The 26,577-nt window shown below is 31.5% G+C and overlaps 1 protein-coding gene across 1 annotated transcript in view; it reads right to left on the reverse strand.

The window, feature by feature from the left end:
* LOC106716389 (small conductance calcium-activated potassium channel protein) overlaps positions 1-26,366 on the reverse strand; it is an 87,496-nt gene extending 61,130 nt beyond the window's left edge. The window contains exon 1 of the mRNA XM_045682815.1: positions 26,264-26,366. The gene's annotated coding sequence lies outside the window, so the exon portion shown is untranslated. The remainder of the gene's footprint in view (positions 1-26,263) is intronic.
* Positions 26,367-26,577: the final 211 nt, after the last annotated feature.

The following is a 26,577-nucleotide window of genomic DNA, read 5'->3' on the forward strand; positions in this document are numbered from 1 at the left end:
ATTATCTAATTTTTATGTATATTTACTCAATATTACGACGGTTAAAATTATTTCGCGTATGCGTTTCATGTACGCACTACAGGGAAGTTAATTGAATTTAGTTCCGGGATATCCAATTATAAACTTAATTAGTATCGCAACGTCATTAATAATAGTAATAAATAATGAAATAGTTATATTATTGGTAACAATTTTACTAAATCTATTTAAATAATATTTTATGTACAAGTATTTTATAGTATATGTTATATATATTTGTACTTCAAATGTATTAACGTTAGGCAGACACGAAAGCCATTTTAAAAGGGTGTAGTTCTGAAAACTTTATCGCAATACCAAATTAAGTTAAAAGCCTTTGAAATGTTTCAATTTTATTTCTTTTTCAAGCACACAAGTTCACAAAGGTCGATAGGATCTTTTTTAACGTTATGTTATTTATTTTGGAAGTGTTTTTTGTATAGTTGTAAACTCAAAATTGCCTAATGACCTTGTTGTTAGTTGAAAAGGTAAGGGAACCAAAGACCAAGTAAAGCTATATATCGTATTTTTTATTTGCGTCTCCGTAATAGTTGGAATTGAAACAATGAGATTGTACTGACATTGTAAGATTACAGCTATCACTAAGTGGCAACAGCTGCATTTGAAATTGCTTACTTTCCGATATGCAAATTAATTTGAATAGGTGTTAAGTGGAAACAATTCCGCGTTCCTTCAGATGAGTGTGGTGCCGGAGGCCTAATTTTGGTTCCCATTCCGTTCCCACCCTTTTCTTTTAAGAAAATGATGGGAAGGGGATGGGAGGCCAAGACGCAAGATGCCAAGATATATCCTATTTCTGTGCGTCCTTACCTCCGTTGATTAAATGTAGGCAAGGCATCTGCAATTGCAAATGTTCATGGGCACCTGTCACTTATCTATTTCAGGTAAAAAAAAAATCCATCTCATCATCATCATTCCATTCATCCCACTAACTGTTTCTCTTGGTAATGACATTTGAGATTATAAACACGTGATATTGAGAACTAAAATTTTCCACTGGTTCTATCTCAATAATAGTTCTATCACAATTCTGGTTCTCTATCTCATCACCGGTTATTTAATATGTGCTTTTGAAATTTGATAAGGCGAAAAAATGTCCTAGCGATAGTGGGCCTTATTTTCCCTCTATAGGCCTTATAAATATATATAAGCAGTTGAATGATTTAAACACAATAATAGTACAAATAACTTATTTTTTGAACTTTCTTGTAGACTTTTATATACATTAATTTGCATTTGATTATCATTAAATGAACTGAACTGAACTAGCTGCTTAATGGATTTAAACCCCTTTATTGTGTTTTATACATGTTTGTTTTTAATTATACTTGAAATCGAGTCGCAATTAAACGAGCAATTACACATAAAAGATTTGTTTAACAATTACGTTGGCTGTCGTTTATTCTCTCCAGATTTATAATTTTTAGGCAATGTGAAATTAAGTCTAAAAATTGGTATTGACTATAAATAATAATAGTCATTCAAATACTCAAGAATTATCTCTATCAATTATTTATGAAGCAAATGATCGAATTTATAGGTTTTTTTTTTGTTCTTTCAGTCATATATTTATGACGTTATCAAAGTAAGCGTTAAACGCTATTTCTTTTCAATACACTTCACTGAATGAAAGAAAAAAATAATTGTATAATGATGAACACAGAAAAAACTTACCGGATTGCAAATATCACACCAATATTTCGTATATAAAAAAATTAAAATTGTTTTGCTATAAAAGTTAAATATGATCTTTCCATTTTTCAAAAAAAAATTTTTTTTTTCAAAAACACAATTATCACACCAATATTTCGTATATAATTAAATATAAAACAGTATTTCTATTGAGTTATGCACATATTCATATCATAGTATTGCGAAATAACATCCATTACGTTTTAATGCATAGCTATTTTGGTCACGAGTACGATGCACTTTGTTTAAAGGTACGAAATGTCTGAGTAACGCGACTAAAAATAACTGACGCAAGCATCGCGGAAGCCGATTGTCTATAATAAGAGCGCAGTATTCTTAGCGAGCAACTCACTCCCACCTAAATTCTCTGAGGTATAGATAAATATAGGGATAAAATACACAGAAATAAGCAGAATTTGAAGTATAGAAAACAGTAGTGTAATCATTATCAGCTCACTATACGTGCCCCTATGAGGGGCTCAGAACTTACCCTAGTTCATAGGTGACTAGGTTATAGTCAACCGCAGGCGGGGCCACGGAAGAAAGCTAACGCGTTCCCGTGGTGCCCGCCATAATGCGTCAGAGGGCAGTCAGGTTTTAGTGGGTATTCCGGTCACCTTCTGTGGCCGGCGAGTCCCACACTCCCTACGCCATTGCACAGCCCGGCGTAGGCGTGCGTAAATGCATTTCCTGACTATAAAAAAAAAAGGCTATAGTCAACCACGCTGGCCCAATGCGGGTTAGTTGACGTCACACACATGTTTGAATTTCTTCACTGATATGTATGTGCATCACGTTGTTTTCCTTTACGACGTCGGATAAATGTACATATGAAAATCGAATCGGATCCAGGACATACAGACTACAAGTCAAGTGCTTGACCCCTGAGACACCGACGCTTAGCCGAGCCACCAACGCTCTAGTTAATGTAATAAGTTATTAAAATAAACTATAACCCAAACCAACCAACGAAACTTTTAGCACTACGGGAAAGAAAAACGAATGACACCTCCAAATTAATTTGGGGTTAAATAAGGCCATAACGACCGACAATAGGGCAAAATTAGCAAAATAATACATAAGTAGACAGACAAGACATTGTCTTGTATGAATGATAGCTTTTTTGATATTGGAGGTTCAGTTTAAAAGCAAAATAAGGAATTAGACGATTAAACTTTTTTTTACGCTTTTGTTTAAAGTATTTTATCTTCCTTAATTTATAAAAAAACTAAACAGGACGTTTATTTTAGATTTTTTTTAGTATAACGCGACCTATATTCATTACTTTAGTAGGTAATGTAACGATATTGATTACCACTTATTGTGAAGCCATACTTATCCTCACAAAGCAATAAAATACGTAAACCAATCACTAGAGCAAACTCTGTGAGTCAGTCACGTCTTATAACAATATCAAGACTTATCTATTATCGGTCGTCTAATTTTTTTTTTATTAAATAATATAATTCTTATGTTGGTATATTTCTCTCTGATAGACCTTGGCGTAGGAAGATATTATAGTATTTACACGTATGCATTTTCATACAGATTACGTTATATAGTTAGGAAGTAAGTAATTAAGCTCAAGCAAAGTGAAATTTTAATACAATAATTAGCACTCACTCTTGAGAGTCATGATTCGACCGCGAATTCAGCCCACTCACTCACTTTGATGAAGGATACCCAACAGGTCTGTAACTAGTCGGTACATACGTTGGTCTACACGTGAGATTAATCAATATTTAAAATCTTCTTCTTCAATTCATCATAGTTTATGAGTTATGTTGCATACTGTGGGGGAACAATAACATACTTAGTGGTCAACATAAACGTGTATTTACAACGGTTTGCGCTTGTCAAACAAAGAAGACATGCATTATAATCTAACGATACAAAAACTAGCAACTGTTTCTATTTTACTTATTACTTACTGTATCTGCAAGTTAAAAAAAGTTTAAGTAAAATAGTAGACAATACATATTCAAGACCTGTTAATCTAGAGTGTTGTAATATCCGGTCGCATTTAATATTTACATACGAAACAGGGAAATTATAAAAGGCCTTATACATTTCAGAAACTGTACATGGTTTTAAAAAAAATAAGTCACTGTAGGTCTTCTTGCAATCTTACTTTAGTATCATTATCTACATATCTTACTAGTATTATAAATGCGAAAGTTTGTTTGAAGGTATTTTCGGAACGGCTTAACTGATCTTGATGAAATTTGGCACAGATTTTGAACATAGTACCATAGATATAAGCTACTTATTAAGTTTTTTTAGCGCGGACGGAGTCGCGGGCAAAAGCCAATACACATTATACTAGCTTTTACCGCGCTTTTTCGTCCACGCGGAATAAAAAAAATGCACACAAGACAAAAAAGTTCCTATGTCCGTCTCCTAGTTCTAAGCAATTTCCAGCTAAATCATTTCGACCGATCTTGAGTTATAAATAGTGCAACTAACACGACTTTCTTTTATATATATAGATGAGTAGACGAAACATTACGAATATAACTGTACTCTCAAAAACGTACTACCAGTATATAGATTTACAAAAATGTTATGTTAAATCACGTTTTGTTGTACAGTTGGTACATTAATTTGCTTGTATTTACTCAGTTAGGTTGACAAGTCACTTTAATTTACTTAGCAGAGCACATGTGGAGTAATTTAATTAAGAGCGCGTTCGTACATTGTAGGTACATGTGCAGACATAGATGGACGTATAGAACATGTCAAAGGTTAGTGGATTAGGGACAACGAAACATGTGGACATAACCTAACTAATTACAGAATACACTATCTACACTATGTCATTTTATTGACGTTTTTTTAAAGTTTACTAAATACAAATTAATAATATTAATCTAGCGGCACAACTAACTATTACAGAATAGGTAGTGTTTTTATTATAAAATATTCTATTGATATATCAATCGATTTAATTTAACCCCTTGACATACAAATAAAATGTTTTAATTAAATGCCGTTTTCATTGCGATTCTTGGTGTTTACTTGTTTGCCGTTGCGATTTTGCTATCGGTATTGTTGAGAGGGGGAATGTATCCACAACAGTCTATACAAAACAGCATCGAACGAAACAGCTAATCTAATAATATACTGCCCGGTGTTAGCCAAAGACAGTTCTTGACGTCTCGGAGACGTCAAAGTTTACAATCCCACATGAAATTAATGACGTTTCAGAGACGTCATTGTATGTCAAGGGGTTAAGTATTTTTTAAATAAATTAGTTTCGTGAAAAATCACACAATTTTAATAATGTTTTAAATACGAATATTTAGATGCATAGATGGATGTTTGTTAGAAGGTATCTTCAGAACGGTTCAACGGATCTTGAAAAAATTTGGCACACTTGTAGAACATAGTCTGGAGTCGTGGGGGACACCTAGTTAAGTATGTTTAAAGTCCTCTTTTGTTCATACTAATATAGTATTATTTTATATGTAATCTATACATTACAGGAAAACCTCCGTAGCCTCAATATTAGGTTTTCTTTGAAAAAATGGAATTAGAAAAATCCTTGCCATTATATACGTGGAACAGTAATTTACTTTATCATTACGAAAAAAACTCATTACTCTTCATGTAATTTCTTATAAAACATGTATTTAAGAGAATATATCATTCTAACAGCCGAAACTTTGTGACAAGTTAGAAAACTCAGCGTATGTTTATAAGAATTTCAATATTTAACGGGTTCGTGAGTGAAAAAGTTTTTTTTATCATAATGGAACAGCGTAAGATGTTCTGATGATGATTGATGAGTATTATTTGTAATTATTTTGAAACGACCGTCAAAAAGATGTATGAGCGTTACTTAATCTACCGAAAACATATGTAACACTTACGATTCTTAAAGCGGTCGCTTCGCTATTGTAGACATAGACATCCGTAATTACAGATGTGTTGCCTATCTCTAATCGACAGATCAGGGGAAGCACAGCAATTGAAGCCCTTCTCCGTGACATCCACTTCCCTTTCCCACCCATTCCTTAGAAGAAAAGGAGGGGAAGGTAACGAGGACTAAAATTAGACCTCTGGTACCACACTCATAGATGAAACGTGAAGTTGCTTCCACTTCACGCCTGTCTTCTGTGTAGTCTTGATATTGCACCGTTCGAGCCGACCTACTCGTGCTGCAGATGTTGTAGTTGCTGGCGTCTACTACTGTTAAAACACTGCAAATATAATATCCAACATTACACGCAAATTGCATCCTCCTTTTTATCGGATAAAAAAAATCAAGTGTTAAATTAAGGAATAACACAAGTTAGACGTCTAGATCTAATGAAATAGATCTTTATTGGTATCTAGAAGCCATGCTCATACACAAGTTCCTAGCACACCATAAGCTATGCGTGTTTTGATTTAGTGTCTCTAAATTTGGAAACTGACCAACATCTCGATATTAACTATACGAACATATAACAAACATGTGCAAGTGACAGGAAATAATATTGGCTTGTGACGGTTGTAGGAAATTCTATTGAGTTTCCAAGTATAGAAAATCAATAATGAAAGACTGATAATTAACACAACATTTGGACAGATTTAGCGTGGATTTCCACCCGTGAAAAACTTCTAAAAAAATATTTTCTCTTTCATTATCTTTGAAAAATTTATTCTGACAACGGAAGTTCACGGGTTTAATAAACTTGATTTCTAATTATCACACTTTTATAGTAGTATCTTCAAGTTTTAAGTTCAGATAATTGTATTGTTAGTCACTTTAGATGCAACATATTTATTACAGAACATGTTTGAGGAGCTTAAACACTAAATTCTAGGTACATATAGTACAAGTTCAATTATTTACTGAAAGTAAAGAGTGTACTTTGTGCGACATTCCAAACTCTTGGTTAATTTTAAAGTTAAATAAACAATGAGACCGATGTGTATTTGTGGTTAGGATAAAGAACAAAGTATTATACATAAATAATAATGTATATCAAAGTACGAATAATAGAAAACCAGAACGAATAAAATACAATAAAAAACGTATACAAAGGTAAATTATAGGTAAATTATTCCTAAATGATTTACATAAAGTTAACACCTAAGTGATATTAATTCTCACTTGATGTTTGACACATTTCGAAATAATTTTTCACGACCTTGTAAAGATGTCAGTCGGAAACAGTGATCCGCACAAATGGGCCCTCTTAAAATGTTCGGACAACATAATTAGCTTTTGACCCCAACTCGTTAATTAACACTGTATTTTACGTACCTCATAGAAAGTTATTTTTTTGAGTATTAACAAAGTGGTGTTGAAAATGGAAATGCTTGCTATCACAGAAATACTATTCATATTACATATTTCGACCAAGGTAATAAAAAAATACGAAATTAAGACCAGACAAATTATTTACTTAAAGTGTTATTAATTTCAAAATGGCGGAGCGATATTATATCTTTTTAATTAAATTGGTTAGTTAGAAAGAAAACCGTGATAACAAAAGGACTAATGTGAAAAAACCAACGGAATAAAAGTTCTATTTGGGAAGCTAATACTTACATAGCATTAACCATTAACCGCCTAACTAGAAAAGACGATGTATTTTGAGTAGTGTAAAAAAGTTTTATGGTTGGTTTTTGCTGCAGTTATAGTCTTTCTGAATTTCTAGTGAAGAGATTCAAGTGGCTCGTCCCAGTTTTTAGCGTTAGTTAAATTCATAAAGATGTTTTTCTAAATTAAAAAGAACGAAAAGTAAACTATCAAATAAACTTAAACAAAAATACCAACTTCATGAAGTCAGGTATTTATTAAATAGGTATAAAAATGTAATGTTAATGGCAATGAGTGAAACTTAATTAAAAAAAACTTTAAGATGGTTTGATAGGAAGCATCAAAAGAAAGACATTTGACTTAACTTTTGAATGGGATTTAAGGAAAGGATGGGAAGGGGAGGTGGATTTGATGGAAGAGGAGATGCATAGGAAGGTTAAATATTCTTTTTTTGTGCGTCTCTTACTTCGTCGATTGAGGATAGGCAACGCATCTGCAATTGCATGTCTATGGGCAGCGGTCGCTTCGCCATTTCGGCGAATTCATGTAGCCGCTTGCTCGTTTGCCACCTTGTAATATAAAAAAAGAAAAAAGAAGAAGTGTTTAGATGCATTATAGCAAATGAAAATTCAAAAACATAATGTTACACATAGTGCATATTGTGAATATAAGGTACATTGAGTGTTGATTTTTTTTATATTGAAAAAGCTAGCGCTTGACCACGGTCCCACCCGATGAGGTGATGATGTGGTCTAAAGATGGTACGCGCTAGTTTTGTAGATGCCTATTCACTCTACTCTTGAAGGCCCCCACATCGTACTTGGACGGAAAAACTGACGCCGGCAACATATAATAGACAGGCATTTTCTAAAACAATTTTATTGGAATATAAATTTTCTTTCTATCATAATATATATCGCAAAACCGTAAAAAATGTGTCACAATCTACGAACATTTGAAATGATAAAATATTGAAGCAATAAATTATGGAACGTAGTCAAATATAGCAAATGTTTAATGCAAACATAAATCAAGTATGGCATTTTGTAAACAATGTCTCACTAATGTATTCCAAATGAGAAGCGAACTCTTAATCAATGACGATGGGTACAATCAAGTAGAAAATAATTTTATACATTTATTCAGTCACCTTATTGTTTTCTACTTTAATGTACTTCTTGTTTATAAAATTGACAGATTTGATGGATGAATGTTTGTAGCTACTTAACTTCTGAATTCCTGAAGGGATGTTAATAAATATTGACTGTTACAATAATAATGTTTTGTCTTATCGTACAAAAATTATCCTTGTTCTTTCAAACATTAAGCTAATATAAAGGCTATGATTAAAATAATTTATGAAACAGTATTTCTTAAACAGCAATTAATTCCATTAGATAAATAAATTACAGAGAATAAACAAAACTGAATAAAATTGCTAAACAAAAGATTACTCATTCAACTTTGTTGTGTGTTACATAGGATATGTACAATGTACATAAGTCTATGTACTTCAGAATACGGAAATAGTAACACTGAATCTACAAACGTAACACAATGCCATTGTCAGTTTTCTCTTAGTTTTTTTTTAATAGTTTGAATGAATTGCAATATTTTTATTAACGTTGATTAAAATTAATGATCTTTTTGATAGAAAAGATTATTATTTACATCGGTTTTATTTATTATGCTTTTATATTTAATATTTCGCAAAGATTTTTCAATGTTTTGGAGCATTATAATTTAACTATTTTATTTAATTGCTTAACATGAAGCGTACTAGGGTTGAAACTGATATTTATCGAAACCTTTTTAAATAATACATAAAACATATTTATTGTATATTAAGTGCTATACACGTTACTGATCGTTGGTTTTTGAGACCAAAATATTTGTATAAAACATATCGTCATCTATCTCTTTATCTTGGACAAAACAGAGATAAAAATATGTTTTATATAGATTTTGGTCTCAGAAAACAACGATTAGTCATAAAAATATGGTAAAATATCATTTCTGTGCTTCATCTACTTTATTAGTACTAAAACGTACAGCACTCCGTCGACCTATTTGTGAAGTGATGCAGTAAATGCACGTAACGTAACATTATAAATTTTTAGTAAAATTTACACGATCTAGTAAAATATTCTAGGCTAGTATAATTAGAAAATTTTCGTAGTTTTTGATACTCTGGAGCATTTTGTTGCATTGTTATTCTGCGGGCAAAAATGACACGCACAAAATATACTACAGTATACCGAACATAAAAACAATGACTGAGGCTTTCAACATCCCAGTCACATCAATAGATGGAATTCATTTTAGACTATAATGGATCCAAAATACAGGGATGAAATTATTAAAAAAAAATTGATCATTTTGAGAAAGTGTAAAAATTTAAAAGCTCATATGATATTTTAGCTTAAAAGGACTTTTACTTTTCGCTGCTTGGTATGTCTCTTAAATTCACTTTTTGTGTTACTTAGAGACAAACGAGTTTTTTGAAATAACATGTTACTTGAGAAAACCAATGTTAAACATGCCCATCGGTGTTTAAAACGTGGACTCTTAAATCTGAGATAATAAGGCACATGCCATTTAGGTGCTACCTAGCGAAAAATTCCTGGCGAAAACCTGGCTACACGCAGTCGAAACTATAAAATTCTACATAATATGTAAATAAATTTAAAAAAATATATAACCATATAAAATTTACTTAAAAATTGTGCCACGAGCAGAAAAGTGACCTTGCATTGCTTGCTCTTTGTTTATATAAAACAAATTAAAAAGTTAGAAATAAAGCTGTGCCGACGGTGGAAAGCGGAATACACAGAAAGAAATTTAATTTTACATTTCAAAATACATTATGATTGGGTACGTCAAAATATTTTTTAAAACGGGAACACAATAATATACTATAAATAACACTATAATTAATAATTTATAAAAATAATTTAAAAGTATAAAAATACTTCGCCTTTAATAGATATTATATGCGAAATATTCACACGTATCAATCTGTCAATTACTTAAAGACTTGATACGTTTTGTTTTAAATGTTTAATGATACGTGTCCGAACTCGAAGGGTTATCAATAATTAACAATTTGGTATTATATATATATTTTTGCTCAACTACCAAAGATTCAAATACCAACTACAAGTTTACAGGGTTAACTAGTAACTTAAAAACTACTATTTTAACAAGAAAATATTATACCAAAGGAAACTGCTCTAACAAAGTGTGATAGATTAGTTTTTTTATTCGTTGCTACATCTTTTTTTTTTTTTTGTTTTCGACAATATCTTAAAAATAAGAAAATGTACAAATAACATTACAGTTTATTATTTGAAATTTAAAATTTTAAAATGATTATGTTTATACTCAGATAAATAGCACTATTTCATTTGTTAGAGCCATAATTAGTCGTTTTTTTAATTAAGGTTCGATTATGATAGCAAGTATTTAGCATCACAACTGTAAATTTAAACTAATACGACATAACCAGGCCGTAAGTAAAAGGGCCGTAATGATTGTGCCGAACCTTATCGATCGCTTAGTCATTGGTGCGTTAAGCTGCTTGTTTGATCGGGTCACATTACACGTGGTCAGAATACATTCTTATATTGATTTCTTAATTAGATTAACTATAGTAATCAAAAAAAGTTCTTGTACTACACGTTCTAAAACTAGGTAAATTAAAGACTGATTAAGTAAAAATAAAAGGATCCTTAGTGCAATAGTTAGCTCGAATCTCGTTTCTAGATTAGGTCACAATAGAATGAGCACACACTCATACGTTATACATAAACCCTATTGTCAGCCGGACATTCATATACTATGTATAAGTGCAACAATATGCATTTGAAATATGCAAATAACTTTATCTAAAATACATAAAGTTTCAACTTGGAATATCAAAGACTAACCCGTCATATCTCACATGAGTTTGTTCAAATATGCATAAAGATACCAAAGCGAACTTTAATGTTTTATTCTAAAATATATAGAGTCGAGACTCGTTATTCATTGCGAATGGCCCATAAATAAATAAAAGTTGTACCTAATATATCTTAGGAATAATATTTTCATTCTTTAAATATGTATACAGCTTTTTTAAAGCTCTCTGGACGATACTTAAAAGGTCCGTGACAATAACTACCATATTTCTCGATGAAGAATTTCATATCGTACATAAATGTACACAAAAAATGTGAATGATTAAAATCAGATGTTGAAATAAACTAGTGTGACTTAATATTTGTTAAAAAAAACATGTCTTAATAAACTACTTGATTTTAAATAGCAAACCTATTTTAATTTTTTTTTTCTAAAAAATATTCCGTACTAAAACCGTCAGTTAAAAACCCTTATTTACTAAGATAAATATGTTCATCAATGTTCATTAGTGGTTTTTCAATAGAACGTCTCATGAATCAGCATAAACGAGCTATGGCGATTCACTGCTTACGAAGTCGCCTTTCTATTCATTCAAGGGCCGTTCTGTTGTAAGTTAACTAGTTCATCATAGTAGCCACTTGAAAACCTAACCAGCAAGCTATTTCTGGAAAAGCTTTTCCCCCTATATGTATGTACAATTGTATATAAGTATTTTTGTATTTATGATTGTTTTATTGTGGCACAATAATATGAAAAATTTGAATGTTCAAAGAAAAATGTATATTAATTCTTGCAAAGTATTAAAACGTAGTAAATGTTTTGAATTTTTTTTTATAATTCACAAAACAAATTTAAATGCTTAGTAATTTGGAAATCCTTGAGACGGCCCGTATTAGATATAAATAGCTCCGGTACGCACAAAGGAGCTCACGGATTGATTGACCTTCAATATGATTAAAAAAGGTTTTATTGAGTTGACTGACAAATTTGAAAAAGTCCATGATAAATTAAAATGGATCGTTGTCTCGTAAAAATCTGGGTTTAAAAAACTTTCTGCGTTAAATAAAATTGCTGCAGTGTTTTGTTTTTATTCAACGTACTTTATAAGGAAAAAAATTTATAAAATAACATCTTAATACGGGTTGCTAACACAATTTAAAATAAACATATCCGTTATCTCTTTTTTCGAAGAGAATAACAGAAATTATAGTATATCGGTATTGAAAGGCAACGGGAAAAAAGCTGCGAATCACCTTGAACTTGCACGTGCAGTGTTATTTGATACTGTATTTATAAAATTATGTTTCGATTTTATGTGTACACACATCTCACGTGTTTTATGAACAATGAGTAATAATTACTACTACTTGAATTACCAAAACAATACAGCAAATTAAATTGTTTTCGGAATTCATAGTTTAAGAAACTGCAGGTTTATACGAGCAATTAATCGCGTAAGCTTTATTTAAACGCTTAATGCATTCAAAATTCGCATTTTATAACAATCACGTAATCATTGTTCATATCCCGACAACTAGCTGTTTCAGTTACATCTAATCACAGATCAAAGAGATAAAAATGCTAAAAGCTTTCTCAGTTTCTATGCTGTAATACCAAGCACAAGAGTCTAACACTTCTTCTTTCTGACACTATTTCTATGTTTGTCTTCTATGCGGACTAACCCACTGGAAAGATTTATATATAATTTTGATACGATGTTGCTGGGTTTTTAGACTAGGTTTCACACTATAAAAGAAAGGGAGGAATAGAAAGATATAGCACATAGCCATTTTTCGATGCTAATAAATTCAGACAAAAAAACGAAAAAAAAATAACGAAGTAAAAAGAAACCCGCGATGAATTAATAAGTTTTTTTTTTTTTTAATTCATGATCCTGAACAAGAGAGTATCCTCAGAGTTAATGTGAAGAAAATCCCTCGAGCCAACTAATTAAATTCATTATTCTCACTAAGGAAATAGATTGAACCCTGTCACTTTTATAATTTGAAAAGATTTTACACTAAAAAGTTTGCATTTAACTCATCGAGTCAAAAATAAAATTTCTTCTAAATCTATAATTTAATAGCAGCTGGCCACTTTCAAAATAATCATCGGCGTTAAATCGTACAACTTATTTACAATCTTTTGTTTTATTTCTAAAATTTATCATGTAAACTTTCAACGTAATCATAAACATTTCAACGATAAAAGTTAGCGATAGAGTAGCGAGCGAGTAGCTGTTTTTATTTAAATACGTTGAATTTCTTTCGTTTTCTTAGTTTTGTAAGATTTGAATTCAGAAACGCCTTGTAAAGCCAAGTAACCCTTAACGACAGAAAAATAAGTTCACCTTTAAGGCCAATTTATTTATATCATGAATGTTACGTTTCGTTGAAACTATTTATATCTATAATAACTCACGACATCACAATGCTCACGCGTGTTTCGCTTCATTAAAGAGTTTATCAACTAATCTAAAAACTAAAATCGTCAACCGAAGGCCTCTCCGTAACTATTTTACCCTTAAGCGTTTTATCGTAAGTTCTTCGGTGTGAAGAATTCTTACCTTGGTAGGATAAATGCGACTTATGTTGGCCATGCATTCTTTAAAATCTCAAAATATATACCAAACTTAACTTAAGGTAAGGTTAAACTTAAGGTACGTTATTAACGAATTAATATCAAAAGTTATAACTATGAACTCTATTCGTATTATTAACATCTGTTTCTTAGCCAAATGACAATGTTATCCATTTCATTGTGACTTCGAGCCTAATTGTAAGTCCGTCATTCGCTTCGTATTCTTATATTGCTTAAATTAATAATAGTATTCAAATGAGTATCAAGTATTAAAAAAAAACATCATGTATCGATGTTAATTTGATGGTAGTAACTCAGTCTTTAAATGGCCAACCTTAATGGAAATTTTATATGCAAAATCTGTACTAAAGGCCTCCCTTTAAGTTTACCATTAAGTCATATATATCTTGTTTAAATGCTAATTTTATACACAAAACTTGTTGGTAACCCTTATACTTGATACACGTGTGTTATTAACAAGGACAAGCTTTGCTAAGTTTACTATCTCAATCACTGTCGTAGCGCGACGGGAGCTACATCTTAATAAACCAAAATATAATTAATATTGCTCTCCCAAATGTTACAGTTTCGTTTTAATTTCGATTAATTTTTAAACACAATCTCATTGAAATATGTTATTATATTAATCTCTTAAAATAAGAAAAGGTTTGATTCTTTTCTCCTGATGAGTCCTTATCTACTAACCCGTTTTTTTTTTGTAATCATTGTTCTAATAGATATTTTTAACCGTATTCATCCAATTAAGGCTGGGAAAGGTTACCAGTTGTTTATTCGAGTAAAATCGATAAGCCCTGACTGTCTGATGAAAAATACAAATCGAATGACGACACCACACAAGTTAATGTCGGTTCAGTTCTATAGTGTGAAGAAGGAACAATGCACATGATAAACCGACATATACGTGCATTATAAATGCACACACGCGATTAACAATGAACACCAAAGAACGTTGGTGACTCAGGGGTTAAGCACTTGACTTGTAATCGTAGTTCCTGGTTCGAATCCTGCCATGTACAAATGTGTTTTCGATTTACATATGAACATTTATCTGACGTCCTAACAGTGAAGAAAAACTTCATGATGCTAACTACACATATCTATTAAGAAATTTAAAGATATGTGTGAAGTCAACCAACCCGTTCTGGGCCAGCATCGTTGACTATAGCCTAGACACTCTCAACTTAGGGTAGGCTCCTAGCTCTTCATTGGGGCGAGTAAGCTGATGATAATAAGTAATACTCTTCTATCGGGTCGGATAATAGAAAATTCTCGTAGAGTATTTTACCAAACGAAAATCATACAAGATAGAAATTTGACAGATGAACTCAATCATATTAAATTCATAAGGGACCAATATCAGGAACGTTATTACAAGCTATTATCGTGAATGAGGTTCTTATGGTCAAGTAATATCGAATTGGAATATTTATTATAAGAAAATATATTTCTATATGATGATATCTATTTGTTCTTGTATATATTATAAAATATATTTCTATGTTTTTCCCAACAAATAGAAAGGTTTTTTGAAAGTTTAAAAGTATGTTCTGAGAACACCATATAGTTTGTGCCTTAAAAAATATCAAATATAAAATAAAAAAAACGTTTTTCTTTGTAATTAAACCTTTGCATTACGACTTTTTTGATAATTTACAGACAGACAAGGATATTTGGCTCGGTGTGCAAAAGTCAAAGTAAATTATTACGACTCACTAACGCTCCCCTTTTAATGTCAAAAAAGTGTCACAAGATCCTTTTCATACTGTAGCTGCCATGTCATTTTTCATTTCATCCAATAGAAATAATAGCGACAGTAGCGCCCCTCTCACCGGCTTAAGATATCCTTGTTGGAACGATTGGAACGAAGTTAATTATCGCGCGTTGTGAAAGGGGGCTAGACGGAAAAAATTCTTACGAAAAGTTGTCATGACACTTTTTGCTATAGTAAGTATGTTAACGACGAATGAGCGCTACTTCACCATGGCAACGACGTGACAATATATAACGAAAATTCATAGAAATAAAATGTACTTCTTGTGAAGACTTAAGTTTTTTTGTTCATAGAATAAACATTGGTTTCTTCATTAATTAATCGAAAGGAACTTCGTTCCATCCGGGTGTCCCTTGACACCTCTCAAGTTTTGTTTTTGATTAGTATATGTAATATGTATCTTGTATTCTATCAAATATGCTGATAACAATATTTTTGTGAAGCTAAATGTAAAATTAATATAGATGTTAGTAATTTTGATGAAAGCTGATGATATTCTGACATTAAATATCTTGTTTACTGCTTGTTATGGCTTCTTTAATTTCGTTTGATTACTTAGACCCTTTGAGGTTGATGTCTTCATTTCGGGGTTATTAATTAAATTTTCAACGCTTTGCTTGTATAATAATATTCTACAGACCCAAACCTATGCCCAGTAGTTAGTCTACGTATTGATAAATGATCAGGGTTCGATTTTCATGTGAAAAACTTCATATATAAGAAGACCGAAGAAAGTATGGATGAGTTGTGTGAAAGAGCATATATTATTTAAGAAGGCAGTGAATACAAATATGACAACTGATAGTACGGATGAAGCTAAATTCAAAATCTACTAGTCTTCAAGTTATTTAAAAAAAAAAAAAATGGGACCCATGTGCAAGCACTTCCTTTCGATTAAAATATTTTTTTTCAAAATCGTACCAACGGGGGCGGAGTTTCGCGGTAACACACAGAAAAAAAAATACAGTCGAATTGATAACCTCCTTCTTTTTGAAGTCGGCTAAAAAATAGTACATACCATGGATCAACTCTTTCGGGGTATAGTAAAAAGACTTTTTACTCTGTGTACTCTGTTTTTTTTTAATCTCAATTCACTTTAATTTGGTTAATGGCAAACTTTTTTTTTTTACTTCTAATAAATTAAAGGAACACAGGGACTTTTCAAGCGACAAGCAAATAAAAAAATCAATCTTGCGAAAAAGTCAACAGTCGAAATAAGACATGAAAGCGTTTGAAACGTTTTTCATCAACTGAATTACAATCAAGACGGATTGAAATTTAACTTAATTCTTCAGATTACATGTTGTGTCTAGACTGTACAATTGTTCAAGTGAATTGAGTATAAATATCGCAGTCAAAGTCATTCAACAGCACAGTCACTTAGTGCAAATATATCTTGCTTAGTGAACACTAAGTAATCCCTCAGTGGGCACTTAACAACTCTGAGTGCGGCAGTTAAATTAAGTTAACTATTTTAAACGGTACCTTTAATTATTTCAGTTTGAGTATTGTTTTAATTTGTTTGTTTCTTTTTCTATATTTTGTCTGTAGTTGGACGAATTGTTGTACATTTAATTTCCTCCGTGGTTTATCGCAACAAAGTAAATACTGTAATGACGGTAACCGTTCAATAACTGTCTAGGAAATCCGTCTGGTACTTCTCTTTCAATGTTTCGTATATCGTCTATTTATTTTGTTGATTTCTTTAACATATGTCAATCGCCAACGAAAATAACTATAGATTTTTATAACTTTTCGAAGTACATCTTACTTTATGTTTAAGTTTTTAAATGTGGCAACACATGTATTTTAGTACTATGTATTGTTAAGCCAATAAATCATTTTCATTTTCATTTTCATGTATTTTAATTATTATTAAAAATTAACGGCTTCAAAGCGATATTATAAGATTCATAAAATCACCTCAAATCGTATTTGATACAGTTGACAAAAAAAATATAAAAATTTTAATTAGGAAATGCCTAATAACGCTCGTTTCGTACGGTATTCATTATTATTACGGCTCACATTTCCCTCGCCTACATGTAACCTTTTATTATTTGCCCTTTGACGGTCCCACATTCGGAATTCGACACGACAATAGGTTTTATGATGCTTTTATTTTTTCGCCTTGAATCTGAAAGGTATTCGGCGGGTGGTAAATTATTATCGAAACATGCATTTTTTGAGATTTCACTGCCAAAACATCTTGATAATTTTTTTTGTCATTTCTCACGGTAAGATACTTTTTTTGGACTTCTATCGGAAAAGTGACATATCAAGTACAAATAAACTTTTGTAAGGTGATAATCGAACCTTGGTCTCATTTTCGATGAAACTCATGAAGAAATATACGAAATACCATATAAATGATCATAAAAACCATAGTTAATCGGACGTCAGTTTTAGGTGAATGAAATGGGACATGAATCTGTACTGTACTGTTAGTTGCTAAAGATTTATAGCTAACGATTCCCCTGTCAGATACAGAAGTACGCCATATTGACTAAATAAAACGCCTACCGACGAATTTTATGTACTTCTTATGTTATTTTTACTCTATATTTAACAACTCTACCATTAAATAACTAAACCAAGTTCGCTAAACGGTAACAATGTTGAATAACAGAATAATTAAGTAAAAATCATGGCCTCATAAATGCCATCTTTTTTACGATCCGTTAAAATGTAAACGATGTGTTTTATTTAGAATCCACCTGCTCAATTTCTTCTCTATGCCATACCACTTTAGAAACAGCATTTAAAAAAGCATGACCCACTGTATTTAAATGAATTGCGAACCGATTTTCCATCTTCTAACATAAAAATCTACGAGCAATACGGCTTCGTCGTAACATTTCAAACAATATATATGTAAGGTTTCCTATCATCACGTACGATTTTGATGAAAATGACATATATAAAATTCATATTATTACATATTATTCCATATAACAATAGAAGATTACTTTTTGTGAAAGACAATTTTCGCAGCTGAACTCGTACAAGAGGGAATTGATCTATAAAAGTGACTGATTTTATTTTATTGTACAATTGAGAATAAAAAAATGAGTTCAGAGTAAAAGTAAAATAAACCAGATGTACTAGATTATGGCGGATGATGTGGGAGCCGATTCTTAAAGTTACACTTCTTCTTCTTCTTCTTCTTCTCAGCCTCGTAATACTGGGCATAGGCCTCCCCTAATAATCCCTAAAATCGCCACGATGATCGGTCCTGTACAACCCACATCCAGGATACTCCCGCAACCTTGACCAGTTACATTTAGTATATAGTACAAAATTATTGGAATTGCAGATTGCAGACTACTCATATACACTTTTTTCACAAAACCACATTTCCTAAATATATCAATCTTTTTTCTGACCTCCGTAAGCCTATAAGCAAACGCCGTATAGAAAACTTTAAACTGTTTATCTTGCTTAGATAAATGCGGCGAGCGGATTTCATAAAATGTGTTCATATTTGTATAAAAGTTAATTGTTGGAGTAAGTTATTCTAAACTATTAAATCTTGCAATCTTTCACCAACCTGCCCTTTTATCTACGGAGAGTTGGCACAGTATCTACTACTTTTCCATAAATCTTGTAACCTTTGTCTAGTACTAGTACCTCTACTGGCGCTCCGGGAATATACGGCGCCCTTTTTTTTACCATGCCTTTGGGGGTTAAAAGGGTTATATAAGACTGTTTTTGCTCAGAATTATGGCGCAGCTTTTTGTCCAGCATCCTGGACGGTCGCTCTAGGCCTTACCCTAATGCTGACACTATCTATCATATCTTAAAGTAGCGGACCAGTGTGGAAACCAACATGCACGCACACTTATTCGTAATACCTCTAGTATTTGTATTTAGTATGATAGGTAATTCTTGGCTACCCCTCTATGTCATGTAGATCTTGAAATAACATTATAAGGCAAATATTAGTTGGAAATTTATACATATTTGATGTTAGTTCAGCAAATCACTTGGGAACGATACTAAAACTTGGATACTTCGGTCAATGTTTATGATTACCTGATATAATTTCAAAGCAATGTTTTCTCACAAACTCCCTTCTCAACTATTAAGTTTCAGGATAAACTAATATACTTTAAAGCTGTGGATAAAATAGTACAAATAAAATGTTTAACTTTTTATTATTAAATATAAGTAGTTGTTAACACAAATAACAAACCAGATTGACTACACGCCACAAACGCCAGAGTTGATTCTTCATTATTAGACCGTTTAGAGTCACAATGGAATTAGCTTATATACAAACCAGTATACATAAAAACATACTTATATATCAATAAAACACATTAGCAAAGAGTAAGTGGGGAAAAATTAAGCATTTCATTCGTATGAACAAATTTATATATATACACAACGATTGTGAAATTAAAGCAATCACAAAAGTACAAACTTTATTACGTAATTATTATTAAATGAAAAAATAAACATATATAGAAGAGTTTTTCAAGTCTAGTTTTGATTTGTTGCCAACTTCAATTGAATTAAACTCTAAAAATTAAGCTCAGTCAGTCTTGATTGTACAAAGTTAATGTAACTTTGCTTTCATAATACTGTGATTTTAATGCATTAAATTATTTAAATGTATATACTCGTACAAAGAAAACTTCATAGAAATAAGCGCATAGCGTGTTAACATTATAGTTTTTGCACAAATGAAATTTTATCACATTTAATCTAATAAAGATAAGGAATTATTTCAGATACTTAAAACCGATTTTAAATAAACGTTTATTTATAATATTTAAAGTAACTTAATAATTAAATATAATTACTTATCAAGTATACTTTATTCTTAATAAAATAATTTAATTCTATAATCGAACCTGGATAAGCGAGGAACCGCGATAAAGGTCCACCAGGTTCGACTGTATTTTCACTAAGCTTTGTCTAGGTTATATTTACATTATGACGATTATTTGTTCAGCTTATATAATATATATACATAAAAATAAGACTTCTAAAATAACACTGTAATAATAAATACTTATTCTATTAGTAAATAAAACACAATTGCAATTAAATCTAATGAAGATAGTAATGACTACGTTATTACAAAGCTCAGACAAAATACTGCAGCTTACCACTACTGACTTTCACATAATTAGTGAAAGAAACCCAATACTCAGTTATTAGTCTTAAAGCTTACTAAAATTAATAAATATTTTGTTAGTATTCAAAGAAATATCGCTTTTAGTCTTTGTGATTTTTATTTATACATCAATTATTTTTGGTTTAAGACTAAAGCGTGTAAAAATCAGGAAAGAAAATACTACCTATTAATTATAATAGATCATGTTACCATCGCTCTTTTAAAATTATAATAAAAATTATAAGCAAAAAAATAAAATAAAAAAATAATTATTTTTAATAGGCGTCTCGGCGCTCATATTTACTGGTAAAATGTACATAAATTTCCATAGGAAAGCAATACCTATTTCAAAATAAGTTTTCCGACTCTGAGATACGCTTACCCCAAGTTCGGAACTTGAAAGTCTCAACTAAAACAAAGCAAAGACGAAACTTACAGGATTAGATCAGATATGTAGGTTGAATTCCACAGATAAACTTAATTACCATTTCGTCTATAAATTACCAATCCGTTACATTTATGTAGTATATTTCATTGATACAGGGTGATTTTTAACGGAGGAATTAAAAACTTTGTGGAGGTAGAAAAACTCTTCTCTCTCTAAAAAAAACTTAACAATTAGCCTATGTTTTCTTAAGTAAGACTTCATTATGCCCAATGTAAACTCCGCAATTTTCAGTAGATCTAAAGTTTTGTTGTAAAAATGTAGTCAAATTCGTTCTTCTGTCTTCATGCTTCGTTTTACTATTAACAAAATAAAATTCGATATAACAAATTTCACTAATTGTGTTTCACTAAATAATGGAAAACAATTTTCACTTCACGTTATTATTTTTTAAATATAAAGCTTTACTAAAAACGCTCCTTTAAAAGACTTTGGTAAATGTAAAGCACTTTTTGTACATCTTCCAATTAAGTTGAAAGAAGAGTTAATTAAATAAAAATAAAATTAATGAAGTAAAAATAAACAAGACTGTAAATTATTTGTTACCCAACGTGACTTGCGGCGAAATAAAGGTGAGTTTTCACTACCAAAAGATCTGTAAATAAAAATATTATAATCTGTCTAAGAAATCAGTTAAAAAGGTTGGTAATTTCTTCTGGTTGTTGAAATAATAAAAAAAATCGTAATAAAATAATAAAAAATCCCTTTGTTTACTAACCACCTTTTAAGGAAAAAGGGATAACGATTATTATATGCTCAATTCCACTCCTGCAAAATATAATGATCCGATTTGGATTATCCTTAAAGAATATATTCCAACAGAATGCGTAATGGTCTCTTGACATTGTCAACAACGAAGTCAAGAGGCTTTACCTACCCTTGAATCTTTTTCTAGAATAAAATTGTGTATGTCTCAAGTTTTATGGTCTACTGAGTATTAATTGGTAAATGACTGAACTAGCTAGAATGATGCCTAAGAATATTATAGTGTAGTCTATAAATTAAGATACAATTTAAGTTTGCTGTTAGTAAAGGCATTTTTATAATTGATACACTAGTTTTCCAGTAAAAGGAGTTTATTTAGGTAGGAAGTGGTATAACTACTTAACTAGAATCAAGTCCAATATAATTTTTTTAATTTCTGATTTTGTTTTTCCGATTTGATTTTGCTATCAGTAAAAGATTTTTTTTTACTGATTTATTAATCAAAAATCGACTAATCGTGGGTTTCTAAGTCATAATCATCATTTAAAACATATTTTTATCTTTGTTCTGTCAAAGATAACGACAGGGATGATGAAATGTTGTTTACAGAGATTTTTTGGCGAAACCAACGGTAATATTTCGAATTATTCGCAAAAAAGGATCAAAGATGGAACGTAGCCTCGCGAGAATATCTGATAAATGTAACACGGGCAACTGGCTTGTAAGCGTGAATGCTTATTTATTTATTGTATCGATTGTACACTCGACTTGTTTGTAGGTTTATTTAATATTAAAGTATTCTTACAGGTAGCCATAAAATGACGTCACTCATGCAATAAACCACGATGTGAGACAAAACATGTGTTTAGAATCCCTTGACGGGTGCTTGACTTATGTCATAAGTTACGCTACGTCATAACATAATAGGTACGTCCACACGCAGAGATGTTTGATGGTAACTTATACAGGCCTTAGGCTTTATTTTTAGACGTTCCCTAAGCCATGGTTAAAACAAGTGCATCAGATAGACGGCCAAAGTAAAATAAATAAACACGTGAAGTAAAGATTATCTAAAGAATCGCGTTAAAATCACATAGCATTTGACTTGATCTATCAATTAATTTGATGTAAGCAATATCTTAAGTCTTAAACCCAAATATATACGCATATTAGAAAATCACTTCTTAATAACTTTTAACGGCTAACTGTAACTGTCGTAATACAAAAGTCAAAAGCGTAGTTAAGCTTAGAACATTATTCTTTACTATAAAAGAACTACTGGAAAGAAAATAAATTATACGTAAGACAATTTCATGATCATATTACACTAATGGCTGACCCATTAAGGAAATAATATAGCGGCAATGTAAGCCGTTAGAAAATTCTTTTCAATAGAATAGACTGAAAGGAAAGGTGGCGATCCCATTGTTACTACAACAATGACGTCAGCAAAATATCGAAAAAAACTTACGAGAAAGATTTTTAAAGCTCTCTTGGCTTTCCGAATGTTATGACAGCCCTCAGATATGAACATAAAAATATAAAAAGAACTCACGCCCGATACCCATAGAGGTAGGATTGATGCTATCTCTTTGGGTATCCTTTCATTGAGGAAACGGATTTTTATTTCGTATCCTTCCGTTATATTCTCCGTGTCTGAACAACTATTATTCTACGAATCTGGTTTAACCGTCGCTCACTTCCCAGCATACATTTTCCTTGCTATTTTTACTATTCCGATTTTATAACTCATACATTATATAAAATATAATTTATATAGAAAACTATCTGTCGCCCGCGACTTCGTCCGCGCAGATATAAAACTACCTTAATAAGTAGCCTATGTGTTCTTCCAGACTATGATCTACATCTGTGCCGAATTTCATCAAGACAAAATCCGTTGAGCTGTTCTGGAGATACCTTCAAACAAACATCCATCCATTCATGCATCCATCTAAACTTTCGCATTTATAATATTAGTAAGATAGAATAACGATTTTTATATTAAATCTTGAAGAGTCGTAATCGGCAAAAACTTTATTAAGGGAATTTACATATTTTTCAAAGGTACCAACAAAAAACTTTTATAAAAATGTCTATCCAATTTTTGTTCTAAAGAAGTTTGTTTCATTGTATAAGTCATCGGCGGCTGAAAGTTCGACGAAAAACACCTCTTGAGACCGGAACAACGGTTAAGAAAGTATTGTAAAAGTTTTCAAATTGTTTTAACAAACCCAACGTTATATATTTCTAAATATATCTGTCTTATGTCGCTTTTACACAAAACATCGTTTAATTATACAAATCAAATTATATATTACAAATTACCATTTTGTTTACTTAGGTCACAGACTTTTTCAATGACACGCATACAAAAAATTACCCTCGAAAAGAATAACCCAATATTCATTCTATTTTTAAAAATGTTCATTTGATTTTGTAGTGTTTTCAGCAAATTTTCAGAACACGAAATCTCTACACATTTTTATTATATTGGATTAGGAAATAACGTATTACAACATCTAATCCTATTATCTATCATATAAGATAATAAGAGAAAGCTCATATTTCATTCCAACTCCATAACACTACATAACTGGGATTTACGTTGAAGCATCATCCCGACCCTTCTTACCCGGTAAAAGGATTTTCTTACATTTTCTAAGAATTTTATGACACTACTCACCTTTCTGATGTACAGTCACCTTGAGTCGCGCTGTACCACTTACAAAAAAGATATTGCTTTGCACCTCACACGGAACTACGCCCCTTCATACAAATAAGAACAAATTTATTATGATTTTTTTATACATCTGACTATCTTATACAGTTAAATGCCAACTATTTTGAAGTGTACAGAATGTTTAAACGGTTTTCACTTTTAAGGTGGAATACCGTAAACGAATGCGACTGTACGTAGCACCAACACGGAACACTCCGCGAGGAATTCATGAGAAATGTCTCACCCGGCGCAAATGTTATCATTTCAGAACACGTATTTGTTTTACCAATGAATAATTGTGTGTGCTTTATATAAAAAATGTCTCTGTGACTATTCATCTAAGAGAAAAGCGTTTATAGTGTACTTTCACCCAATCACAAGAGAGCACAATCGTAGAGGAAAAATGAGGAAATTACGGCACGAAGATATGTGTCAGAAAGGAGTGAATTCAGATATGACAACTGGTAGAGAGAAATGGAAAAATAGTACTTTGCCGTTAATCATCACGGAGTGTTGGCAATTGCAAAATGGCACTATTTGACTACTAGTGTGTCACTATCAAGTGTGTGTATGTATGTTCCAATGTGATCTGATGTGTTTTAATGCTACATTATGGCGTGAAGATTTGTGTCGCGTGGTCGCGATAAAAACTTCCGTGTATGATATACATCGAAGTGCTTGGCCACTTCACAAAAACTTGGCTACGTCGCGATCGAATCTTAAATAACGAAAAAGTCAACTGAGCGCAAGAAAAGTAGCCAACGGCACGACTTTGATACGATAATACCCTTTGATATTCGGGTCATTTACTGACAGCGGCGCGAAATGCATTTATATTAGCCAAAGGACGAATAGTTTAACCAGACGTGTCGCGACAACGCAAATCTTCACGTTATCGAGACTGTGTAGACTTAGCATTAACGAGTTAAACTAATTTTTAGAAAAGATAATTCAATTTATATTCATTTTGTGATCTCATCATCACTAGTTAGTTTGATTTATGAGTTTTTGATAGGATAGGAATTTTTAATACACGAAAAAACTATATAATTTTCTCTACTTGAGCTCAGTCAATGAGGTTGAGCCCCGGTCGAGCTGGACGTGCGGAAAGTACTGTACTTTTACTAACTTGTATTCATATATATATATATATTACAGTGCATTACTATGAAATTATATAAAAATATGAAATGCTTAAAAGTAATGATAATATTCTTTAAATAGCATACTTTTTTAATTGCTGAAAATGCTAAAAAAATATTAAACATTAATATATATTTTTTAATAATAAAAGGTGGCAAACAAGCAAAGGGCCACCTGAATTCGCCAAAATAGCGTGGCGACCATTGCTTATAGACATGTGCAAAAGAAAATACGTTGCCTACCTTTAATCAACGAAGAAAAGGACACACAGAAAGATGATATTTTCTCTTCCTATGGGTCAACTCTTACAGCAAATCCACTTCCCCTTCCCATCCTTTCCGAATAAGAAAAGGATGGGAAGTAAATGAGGACTAAAATTAGGCCTCCAGCAGCACACTCATAAGACGAAACGCCGAATTGCTTCCACTTCACGCCTGTTTTCTGTGTGGTCGTGGTATTGCACCGGTCGACCCGGCCTATTCGTGCACCCAGCAAATATTGTTAATACAGGATCTACCACTGTTAAAATATAAAGACTAAACTAAACTAAAAAGCTTAAATAATATCTATTGAAACATATTATTTACCTTAACAGCTTGAAATTCGTTTGTTGAACTTATTTGAATCCATAAAGTTTGATATGTTGAAAAGTCTTTTCATCCATCACACCATTGGTTAAAACAATTTTGACTTATGCGTTCGTCAATTTAGATTGATTTGTTTCACACTAGAAACTTGCGTCGTATCAAAGAATAAATAATATAAATATAATAATAACTACCATATAGGATAAAGGGATATGAATTTATTGGATATAGTTTTTGATATCAGACTTTAAAAGTAAGTCACTTTTTTGGACCAGAGGATTAAGTGGTTTTGACTAAAGGAAACACTTGCATAA

This window comes from Papilio machaon, chromosome 20 (assembly GCF_912999745.1).
Source record: "Papilio machaon chromosome 20, ilPapMach1.1, whole genome shotgun sequence".
Lineage (NCBI taxonomy): Eukaryota > Metazoa > Arthropoda > Insecta > Lepidoptera > Papilionidae > Papilio > Papilio machaon.